The sequence below is a fragment of the Triticum dicoccoides genome, chromosome 7B (genome assembly GCF_002162155.2).
Source record: "Triticum dicoccoides isolate Atlit2015 ecotype Zavitan chromosome 7B, WEW_v2.0, whole genome shotgun sequence".
Lineage (NCBI taxonomy): Eukaryota > Viridiplantae > Streptophyta > Magnoliopsida > Poales > Poaceae > Triticum > Triticum dicoccoides.
The window spans coordinates 647351636-647363380 of NC_041393.1; positions in this window are offsets into that span (position 1 = coordinate 647351636).

The following is an 11745-nucleotide window of genomic DNA, read 5'->3' on the forward strand; positions in this document are numbered from 1 at the left end:
CGCCGCCGATCCCACCACCGTCTTCTGTACCAACCGACTCACGTCGATCCGTCAGACTGTCAAGTCCAACCCAGTCGAACTTGTATGGCTACACGACACGCTCGAGGCTCCCAAATCGTCTCCCGTGAATCTCCATCCATCACATGATAATTCCATCTTAGCTGGCATGACTTCCGGCATCGACTTCAAGCATCCTTGTTGCACCTAACACATTTTTCACCCTTGTCTGCCATAACTCAAGGTTTTCAGTCTCGTTGAACTTTTCCACCTCAAACCTGGTACCCGATGGCGCCATGATTCTTTGTACGGCTGACCCTGTGAAAAATAACTGAGCAGTCTTCCAGTGATCCCCAAGCACAAGAACAGAACCTCTGTCTACTACTAGCAATCTAGCTAGTTGGTCTTCACGTGAAGTGCTCCCTTGGCTCAACTTCCGTATGCTAAGCTATTTGCCTTGTCAATGCCTCCTGCTAATTCCAATGGACACATATGGATTTATTTCCCCGATTGATTTGCCTGCCTAACTCCGTGTCAATGGAGACTCGGGTCCCCTCCTTTTTTTCTCAAAACAAATCTTGTATCTGACTGCTCTTTCCTGCTTGTACACCACCGGACTCGCCGTATGATCCGTGACTCGCCGCATGCATCCTTGCGGCTTCCGCCAGCTGGGTCGCTGCCCACGCACGCGCCTTTCGGCCTCCGCAGCCAGCGCCCGATCGACCGATCAACATGCTGCCTTGCCTGCCTGCGCGACGCGCCGCCGCTGCTTAGTGTACGCTCGCCCGATCGACCTACGCGAGATCTTTCGCCGCATGTACGTCTAGCCTGCTTGCAAGTGCGATCCGATCTCCGCGAGTTGCCGTGCGCCTTGACGTCTTCCGATCAAATCTCAACCGTTCTCATCACGATATCGATCAAAACATCAAATCTTCCTCTGAATCGAATCAACGCCTCCGCAAACCTTCGGTCTTCAACCATAGCTCATGATACCACTTGTTAAAATAAATCCGAGGCATACCGTCGATCATCCGAGGATCAAGCAATCACACGAGGCACGACACGGAGATTTGTTAACGAGGTTCACCGATATGGCTACATCCCCGGGGCCTGACTATGGGCGCTCCTCCCCATGACACCGTCACAATACCGCACACCGGCCACCCGGGCGCCGGCACATGCCGCCGGCTCCTCCTTGCGCGCCTGTGCTATTATGTTGGCATAGGTTACATCGTGTGTCTACCCCCGCTATATATGAGAGGCCTAGGATACAAGTGTCCTATTAGGACACGACTCCACATCCTAATTAAACACAATACAACTCCTAGTCCAACTGTAACCTACCTTATACACAATATTCGACACAACTCCAACAAGTTTCTGGTCTCCTTGTCTCCTAGCAAGGGTTGCATGTTCATGCGCCAAAGCATTTTGATTCCTTCCGATGGCCTGAACCTGATATGAAGCCAACCCAGGCAGTTTTGTTTTGACATCAGCGAGAATTGGATGGCGCTCTGAACGAATAATTCCCTTCATGTTAGAATAAATCCGAGGCATACCATGGATCATCCGAAGATCAAGCAATCACACGAGGCACGACACGGAGATTTGTTAACGAGGTTCACCGATATGGCTACATCCCCGGGGCCTGACTATGGGCGCTCCTCCCCATGACACCGTCACAATACCGCACACCGGCCACCCGGGCGCCGGCACATGCCGCCGGCACCCCCTTGCGCGCCTGTGCTATTATGTTGGCATAGGTTACATCGTGTGTCTACCCCCGCTATATATGAGAGGCCTAGGATACAAGTGTCCTATTAGGACACGACTCCACATCCTATGTAAACACAATACAACTCCTAGTCCAACTGTAACCTACCTTATACACAATATTCGACACAACTCCAACAAACTCCACCTTGGCGAATGTTCTCCACCACCTTGAATTCGTCAATGCGTCAAACTTCCATGTACATTGGACTTGAGTATATCCCACGAGTACCGCTGCTACTCCAAAGACTCCATATGACTCCACCTGCAACTTGTAGTCCCTTCTTTTCTTGACCACGGTCAACACTCGAGCAAAAATTAAGTTCCTTGTTACTCTAGTTTTTTCTCCCAACTTCTAGAGCATCAGTCAAACGCCATCACACACTGATCACTGACATGCGTGAAAATGAACAACTCACATATTGGGTGTCACACATAAGAGCTACCTGAACTCAACATCACCGCTCCTTTCTTGACCGCATATCTGAAACATGAAGGAATTTCACCGTTGCTTGTAGTCATCTCGAGTCAAATTCGCAGTTGTCTCACCACATGTATGACCACCAGAGCCCTGGCCTGTCTCCATGCCCCGTGCATACCGCACGCCTCGCCGCTATTACTGCGTCGAGCCTCTGCTGTCCCGGTCGAGTTTCAAGGGTCGCAAAACCACACCACTCAACCCCCACTGCAGAGTACCACCGATCATCACCGACCGATGACGAGTTTCACGCTTCCATCAGACTACTGGGCTCCAGTCCGAACTACGTGTCCCTCGCTTTTTCCCGCTGAATAGGCTTCGACTCTCTGTCTTACGTCGTAGCCCCTCAATCAGCACCGAGTGAAGTCCTCCAGACTCTAGCTCCACCTTCAACATGACTCCATGGTAGATGATCAGTCCACCCCCGCGCCTCATTGACTTCAAGCTCCGTGTATACACCACCTTGAATCAATCCCGCGCCATAGTCTTGTCGAAGCCACACAAGCCCTCAGGCCTGCGCCACGTGTTTCCACGCCCAGAAGTCGGTCACCATCAGCACCACGCTCCTATATCGTCGCCGCCGATCCCACCACCGTCTTCTGTACCAACCGACTCACGTCGATCCGTCAGACTGTCAAGTCCAACCCAGTCGAACTTGTATGGCTACACGACACGCTCGAGGCTCCCAAATCGTCTCCCGTGAATCTCCATCCATCACATGATAATTCCATCTTAGCTGGCATGACTTCCGGCATCGACTTCAAGCATCCTTGTTGCACCTAACACATTTTTCACCCTTGTCTGCCATAACTCAAGGTTTTCAGTCTCGTTGAACTTTTCCACCTCAAACCTGGTACCCGATGGCGCCATGATTCTTTGTACGGCTGACCCTGTGAAAAATAACTGAGCAGTCTTCCAGTGATCCCCAAGCACAAGAACAGAACCTCTGTCTACTACTAGCAATCTAGCTAGTTGGTCTTCACGTGAAGTGCTCCCTTGGCTCAACTTCCGTATGCTAAGCTATTTGCCTTGTCAATGCCTCCTGCTAATTCCAATGGACACATATGGATTTATTTCCCCGATTGATTTGCCTGCCTAACTCCGTGTCAATGGAGACTCGGGTCCCCTCCTTTTTTTCTCAAAACAAATCTTGTATCTGACTGCTCTTTCCTGCTTGTACACCACCGGACTCGCCGTATGATCCGTGACTCGCCGCATGCATCCTTGCGGCTTCCGCCAGCTGGGCCGCTGCCCACGCACGCGCCTTTCGGCCTCCGCAGCCAGCGCCCGATCGACCGATCAACATGCTGCCTTGCCTGCCTGCGCGACGCGCCGCCGCTGCTTAGTGTACGCTCGCCCGATCGACCTACGCGAGATCTTTCGCCGCATGTACGTCTAGCCTGCTTGCAAGTGCGATCCGATCTCCGCGAGTTGCCGTGCGCCTTGACGTCTTCCGATCAAATCTCAACCGTTCTCATCACGATATCGATCAAAACATCAAATCTTCCTCTGAATCGAATCAACGCCTCCGCAAACCTTCGGTCTTCAACCATAGCTCATGATACCACTTGTTAAAATAAATCCGAGGCATACCGTCGATCATCCGAGGATCAAGCAATCACACGAGGCACGACACGGAGATTTGTTAACGAGGTTCACCGATATGGCTACATCCCCGGGGCCTGACTATGGGCGCTCCTCCCCATGACACCGTCACAATACCGCACACCGGCCACCCGGGCGCCGGCACATGCCGCCGGCTCCTCCTTGCGCGCCTGTGCTATTATGTTGGCATAGGTTACATCGTGTGTCTACCCCCGCTATATATGAGAGGCCTAGGATACAAGTGTCCTATTAGGACACGACTCCACATCCTATGTAAACACAATACAACTCCTAGTCCAACTGTAACCTACCTTATACACAATATTCGACACAACTCCAACAAGTTTCTGGTCTCCTTGTCTCCTAGCAAGGGTTGCATGTTCATGCGCCAAAGCATTTTGATTCCTTCCGATGGCCTGAACCTGATATGAAGCCAACCCAGGCAGTTTTGTTTTGACATCAGCGAGAATTGGATGGCGCTATGAACGAATAATTCCCTTCATGTTGAGTTCTTTCACTGCCAGAGGGCAGTCCATCTCCAAGACAACCCCCCACCCAATACAACCGTGCCAGCTCTGACTGATCGCTCCGATAGACCTGTCAGAGCAGCCAAACACTCAGCCACCTCGACAGATCTGTCAGAGCAGCAAAAGTGCCCAATTTGCTGCCATGTCAGCATGTTTGGCTAATTTTTTATTGTGTTGCAGCATTTTGAGTCAAAAAAATTGCCATTTGGCTGAAGATGCTGCCACGACCGCGAGCGGTTATGTTGCTTTTCTGCCCTGGGCGACGCTATTAGTGGTGTGCAGGTAGATCCACTCGCCTTTGCGCTACTAGCTTGTTTTGTAGTTGTGACCTTACCTCAGACCTTCCTAAGGAAACAATGTTCCCTCAAGTAGGGTTAAACAAGAGAACTGTTGTGTTCTTACAGCCGTTCACTCTCAATGGTCTTCCCAGCGAGCGCTAAAAGGGGCATCCCCTGCATACTACTAACCCCTCTCCCCCTTTTAACACCCTCTTTGGCATGCTATGGCAATGATATCAGTAAAAATTATCATGTTGCCATATGAGCAAGGATTGTCATGTTGCAGCTGCCATGCTCCATATTCATTAATTGCCATATGAAAAGAAGGGGGTTGCCATTGGTACATAAAAAAAGAATTGACATCCGCAAAAGTTGCCATAAATGTTTATGAATTGTCATGTTGCAAAAGAGGAGAATTGCCATGCTATAACGTGGAGAATTCCATGTTGCAACAGAGAAATTGCCACACATGTCTTCATAATTTTGCCATGCTATAGACATAGATTTGACATGATATAGCTCAAGAACTGTCATGGTGCAGTGCGAAAAGTTGTCATGTCATATTTTTGAAAGAAAAAAAAATAGAGGAGTTGTCATGCTATAACATATGTAGTTGCCATGTGTAAAAATTATGAATACACAAAGAATTTGTCATGCTATAACAATGGTAATGTATAATAAAAACCTAAAAAACACGAAAATATGCATGTTACAGCTAGCAGGCGTAATTGCCATGTACAAAAAGCCAATATGCTCTCTACATGACCACTTTTTGAGGATTAGAAAACGGATAAAAACATGAAAATTCAAGATGTTCGCTCTAGGTAGTGGTGGTGGTTGGGGGATGTTGGAAATATGAGCAATTTACCGAATGATTTTATTAACAGAAATACTAGATAAAACATGACTAGTATAGCAGTGATAAAACAAGTCATGCAATTTGACAAAGTGAAGGTAAATAACATCTGCATATATGAGCTAGAAAGGATCATCTCTCGAGCAGACAGTAGATCAAGATGCATATATGAGGTAGATCCTAACATGTGTAGGGTAAACACTAGAAGAAAGAATTGTGGCAGGACCTCTAACAGGAAAGACAAGAACACGTACTGGACAGCAGCTGGAGCAGAGGAACTAGACTTGGGGTTGGTGTCCTCCTTGTCGTCGAGGAGGTTGTCGACGTCGGGGAAATAGTTGTCGTCGGGGAAGTAGTTGTCGGAGTCCGGGGCGTCCGTGACGAAGAAGTCAGTAGTCGTGCAGTGCGCTCCCCAAAAACCTTATCACCGTTCTCCCGTACAGGACTCAAAGAGGTGCGGTTTCGGAGGCCTACTGTCCCGACTCGCGGTGCACGCCGCAAGCCGGGATGAGGAAGACTGCAGCAGCGCAGAGATTGGAACCGGTGGCGAGAGGAAGGAGAAGTTCTAGTGCGTCTCTCTGAGAGGAGCGACCTCCCTTTTATAGGCGCAAGATAAGGAGGCGAGAGGGCAGCGACGGAAGTTGAAACAAAGAGATGAAGACGAAGCGAACAGCCAGCAGCCGAAGGGCTGCACCGTTCGCATTCAAACTCCACTATCGCAAAAACTTTTCAGCTTCCGTGTGACCTTTCGTATACCCGTAGTGCGTGGCAAAAATTTAGACATCGGCTCGGCTCATTCCTGCAACCCGCGGCGCGTCGTGACGAGGCGTCGCGTGGCGAGGCGGGCGGCGGAGGAGGAGCGCGCGTGGATGTCCCTCTTGTTCTCATGCTCATACAAGTGGGGAAGGAGCCTCCCTTATAAAGAGATCCAACTCCCTCTAAACTAGCAATGTGGGACTAAACTTTAGTTCCACCTCTTGCCTTGCACGAATGGGCTGCGTGGGCCTCTAGGATTTTATTAGGAATTTTCTAAAACTGCTATTGGGCTAGGCCCAAATAGACAAAAATTCCAGCAATCCCCCACCAGATCCCAGAGGCACACAAAATTTGCCTTTGGTTCCAAAACACTGTTTTATATACCGGTACTGCAGTGGAGACTGTTAAGTTGAACTTCCACCTAGAATCCGATGCTACACTAGTAAGCAACTTGAATAGTGGAGTGGGCCTTGAACTGCAAGTTTTCTGCGAATCTAGCTTCACATAAAGCCTTGACCGATACGTGGCTACCGTGGGTCTTCCCTGCGGGTGGAGCTTATGCGTCATACTCCGAGACCTTTCATGAGTTTATTAGAGAGAACCCTACTCTCATAGATTGCGACATTTAACAATCAGACTCATATAGGTGTGTTCTTCAAAAGATGTTCTGCAGGACAACATCTCTGCTTCAAAGAGCCACTTAGAACACATTAAGATATACATCAACCTGCCATGCAGATTAGGAGAGTTTTGCATCTTCATGGAGTGGTATTTTTAACAGTAAGGATACTCTCCTCCCAGTTGACCAACAGCTTGTCTTCCACATCTAATTCACGGGATCTTCGATCATAAAGAATAGGTTACCACTGTGAACGACTCATATTGTGAGTCTCATACCCATCTCCCTCGATGCATTATCTATCACATTACGTGATAGACCCTTAGTAAAAGGATCTGCCAGATTTTTAGACGTTTGGATATAATCTAATGCAATAACTCCGGAGTTTTTCATTTTCCTGACAGACTTTCACCTTCTCTGAACGTGTCTTGATGACTTCATGTTATCCTTTGAACTGTTCACTTTCGTGATCACAGTTTGATTATCGCAGTTCATAAGGATACCCGGTACATGTTTCTCAACAACCGGCAAGTCATTCAAGGGCCGACGAAGCCAATCTGCTTCGACCGTAGTTGTATCTAGTGATGTGAGTTCTGCTTCCATTGTTGACCTCGTTAAGATGGTTTGCTTGCAAGACTTCCAAGAAACAGCGCCACCTCCATGAGTGAATACATATCCGCTCGTGGCCTTTATCTCATCAACATCTGAGATCCAGTTTGAGTCACTATACCCTTCAAACACATTTGGGTGCCCAGTATAGTGAATTCCATAATTCGCAGTGCCTTTCAAATAACGCAGAACTCTCTCTAGAGCTTTCCAATGCACATCTCCTAGTTTTGAAACAAACCGACTCAGTTTTCTAACAGCAAAAGAGATGTCAGGTCTTGTAGCACTGGCTAAGTACATAAGCGAGCCAATAATCTGAGAATACTTCAATTGATCTCTAGCAATTCTTCAATTCTTTCGAAGCAGCACGCTAGCATCATATGGTGTTGGAGAGGGCTTGCAGTCACTATAGCCAAAGCGACTCAAGATCTTTTCCACATAGTGAGATTGAAGCAATGTAATCCCACCATCATCATCTCTCAACAACTTGATGTTCAGAATGACATCAGCCACTCCTAAATCCTTCATCTCAAAACAGCGAGATAGGAAATCCTTGACCTCCTTAATAACATTCAGATTTGTTCCGGAAATTAGTATGTCATCAACATACAAGCAAAGCATAACTCCCTCGCCCCCACCATGGTGATAGTACACACATTTGTCAGCTTCGTTCACAACAAAGCCTGCAGCTGTTAAAGTTCTTTCGAACTTCTCATGCCACTGTTTGGGTGCTTTTTTGAGTCCATACAAAGACTTCAGCAACTTGCACAATTTCCCTTCCTGACCATCTATTACAAACCCAGATGGTTGTTCCATATAAATTTCCTCATCCAACTCTCCATTTAGGAAAGCAGTCTTAACATCCATTTGATGAACGAGAAGACCATGTGAGGCCGCTAGAGAAAGTAGAACTCGAATAGTGGTCAGTTGAGCCACATGTGAGTAAGTATCAAAAAAGTCTTCACCTTCCTTTTGGGTATAACCCTTTGCCACGAGCCGAGCCTTGTACTTTTCAATAGTACCATCAGGCCTAAGCTTCTTCCTGAATACCCATTTGCATCCTATAGGTTTGCACCCATAAGGACGATCAATTATCTTCAAAGTTTCATTCGTCAAGATGGAATCCATCTCGCTACGAACCGCTTCCTTCCAGTAGTCAGCATCTTCCGATGCATAGGCCTCCGAAATAGAACTGGTAGTGTCATCTATGAGATACACAAGAAAATCATCACCAAAGGACTTTGCAGTCCTCTGTCTCTTGCTCCTAGTAGGAACTTCATTGTTTTCCTCCACAGGACTTTCAAAGTGTTCCATCGAAATGGCAGGTTCGGCAATTGTAACTGGTTCCTGATTAGATGAACTAGGCATCTCCTGATTAGATGAGGTAGCCATATCCTTCATGGGAAAGATATCTTCAAAGAAAGTCGCATCATTCGACTCCATGATCGTACCGACATGCATGTCAGGTACCTCAGATTTTACAACAAGAATCTATAGCCAATGCTATGAAAAGCATATCCCAGAAAAACACAATTCACAATTTTTGGTCCCAGCTTCCGCTTCTTTGGAATTGGCACATTGACTTTCGCCAAACAACCCCAGGTTCGTAGATAAGAGAGCTTTAACCTTTTCTTCTCCCATTCCTCGAATGGAGTTATGTCTTTGTTCTTTGTGGAAACTCGGTTTAGGACATGACAAGCAGTCAATATCGCCTCCCCCCACCATGCCTTGGAGAGACCCGATGTGTCTAGCATGGCGTTAACCAAATCAGTTAGAGTACGGTTCTTTCTTTCGGCCACCCCATTTGACTGAGGTGAGTAGGGAGGCGTCCTCTCATGGATTATACCATGTTCCGCACAAAAAGCATCAAATTCATTTGAAAAATACTCTCCCCCACGGTCGGACCTAAGCCTCTTGATTTTTCGATCAAGTTGGTTTTCCACTTCAGCTTTATAGATCTTGAAAAAGTTCAAAGCCTCATCCTTAGATTTCAGAAGATACACATGGCAGTATCTAGTGGAGTCGTCAATTAACGTCATGAAATATTTCTTTCCACATTTTGTCAAAACACCATTCATTTCACATAGATCTGAATGTATAAGTTCTAGTGGTGCAAGATTTCTCGTTTCCGCAGTCACGTAAGACTTATGAGGTTGCTTAGCTTGCACACACACTTGACACTTAGATCCTTGACAGTGGTGAAACTAGGGATTAAGTTCAACTTCGCTAGTCGCGACATGCAACCAAAATTAACATGACAAAGACGTGAATGCCACACATTTGATTCACTATTGTTGCAAATATGATTAACAACTTTATTGCAAACGTCTGATAAGGATAAAAGAAACAGGCCTCCTGACTCATAGCCTTTACCGACAAAGGTTCCATACTTGGATATTACAAATTTTTTTGACTCAAAGACAATCTTGTAGCCATCTCTACACCGAAGAGATCCGCTAACAGGATTTTTATTGACAGAGGGGACATAATGTACGTTCTTCAGCCGCACGGTCTTCCCCGAAGTAAACTTTAGATCGACCGTGCCAACACCACGGACACAAGCACTTGAACCGTTGCCCATTAGCACGGTTGAAGTCCCTGCGGTCTGATAAGACGAAAACATGGAAATATCACCGCATACATGCACATTAGCACTTGTGTCAATCAACCAATCAGGAGAATGACATACTGAAAGAATAGTGGGAAATATACCATACCCAGCATCCTTCATGTCAATGTCTCCGATGACAACATTAGCGGTCTTGCCGCCTTTTCCAGGATGACGCTTGTCATAGCGATTAGGACAACTAGGAGCCCAATGATCAGGATCTCCATACACATGACAAGCACCTTTCTGCTTGTCACTCTTCTTCTTGAAGTTCGTGTGTTGTACAACCTTATTCTTCCCATCAAACATTGCTTTACCATCAAGCTTGCCCTTGTTCTTGAAATTGTGGGACTGGAAGTTTTTCTTCTGTACCAGATTGGCACTAGATCCTCCCTCAATACCTCGAGCACGTGTGTCCTTTGCTCTCGCCTTTTCTTCCACATCAAGAGTACCAATGAGATCCGGGACGGAAAACTCCTGTCTCTTATGCTTCTGTAAGGTAGCAAAGTTCCTCTACGAAGGAGGAAGCTTAGTAATGATACCCCCGACAACAAACTTGTCCGGTAGGATACAATTGAAGTGCTCAAGTTCTCTAACAAATGACTATATCTCATGAGCTTGCTCAACCACGGAGCGTTCTTCATTCATCCTGTAGTCATAGAATTGCTCCATGATGTACAGCTCAGTGCCAGCATCCGAGACCCCAAACTTGTCCTCGAGTGCATCCCACATATCTTTTCCATTATCAATTGACGCATAAGCATCAACTATGTTCTCACCGAGAACCCTCAAGAGAGCAGCCTTAAACAAAGTATCAATTTTCTGAAAAGCTTGTGCATGTTGAGCATCAAGTTCTCCTTCAGGTCTACCAAGAGTGGTGTCATAGCAACTCATGGTTTGAAACCATAAGACTGCTCTCAAGCGCCACCTCTTATAGTGGATACCCTCAAACATAGGAGGTCTCATGGACGCAGCAAAACCATTCGAGGTAAATTGCCTATAATAAGGTTTTTGGATTGTTGGAAATATGAGCAATTTACCGAATGATTTTATTAACAGAAATACTAGATAAAACATGACTAGTATAGCAGTGATAAAACAAGTCGTGCGATTTGACAAAGTGAAGGTAAATAACATCTGCATATATGAGCTAGAAAGGATCATCTCTCGAGCAGACAGTAGATCAAGATGCATATATGAGGTAGATCCTAACATGTGTAGGGTAAACACTAGAAGAAAGAACTATGGCAGGACCTCTAACAGGAAAGGCAAGAACACGTACTGGACAGCAGCTGGATCAGAGGCACTAGACTTGGGGTCGGTGTCCTCCATGTCGCCGAGGAGGTTGTCGACGTCGGGGCCCCAAAAACCTTATCACCCTTCTCCCGTGTGACCTTTCGTATACCCGTAGTGCGTGGCAAAAATTTAGACATCGGCTCATTCCCGCAACCCGCGGCGGGCGGCGGAGGAGGAGCGCGCATGGATGTCCCTCTTGTTCTCATGCTCATACAAGTGGGGAAGGAGCCTCCCTTATAAAGAGGTCCAACTTCCTCTAAACTAGCAATGTGGGACTAAACTTTAGTTCCACCTCTTGCCTTGCACGAATGGGCTGCGTGGGCCTCTAGGATTTATTAAGAATTTT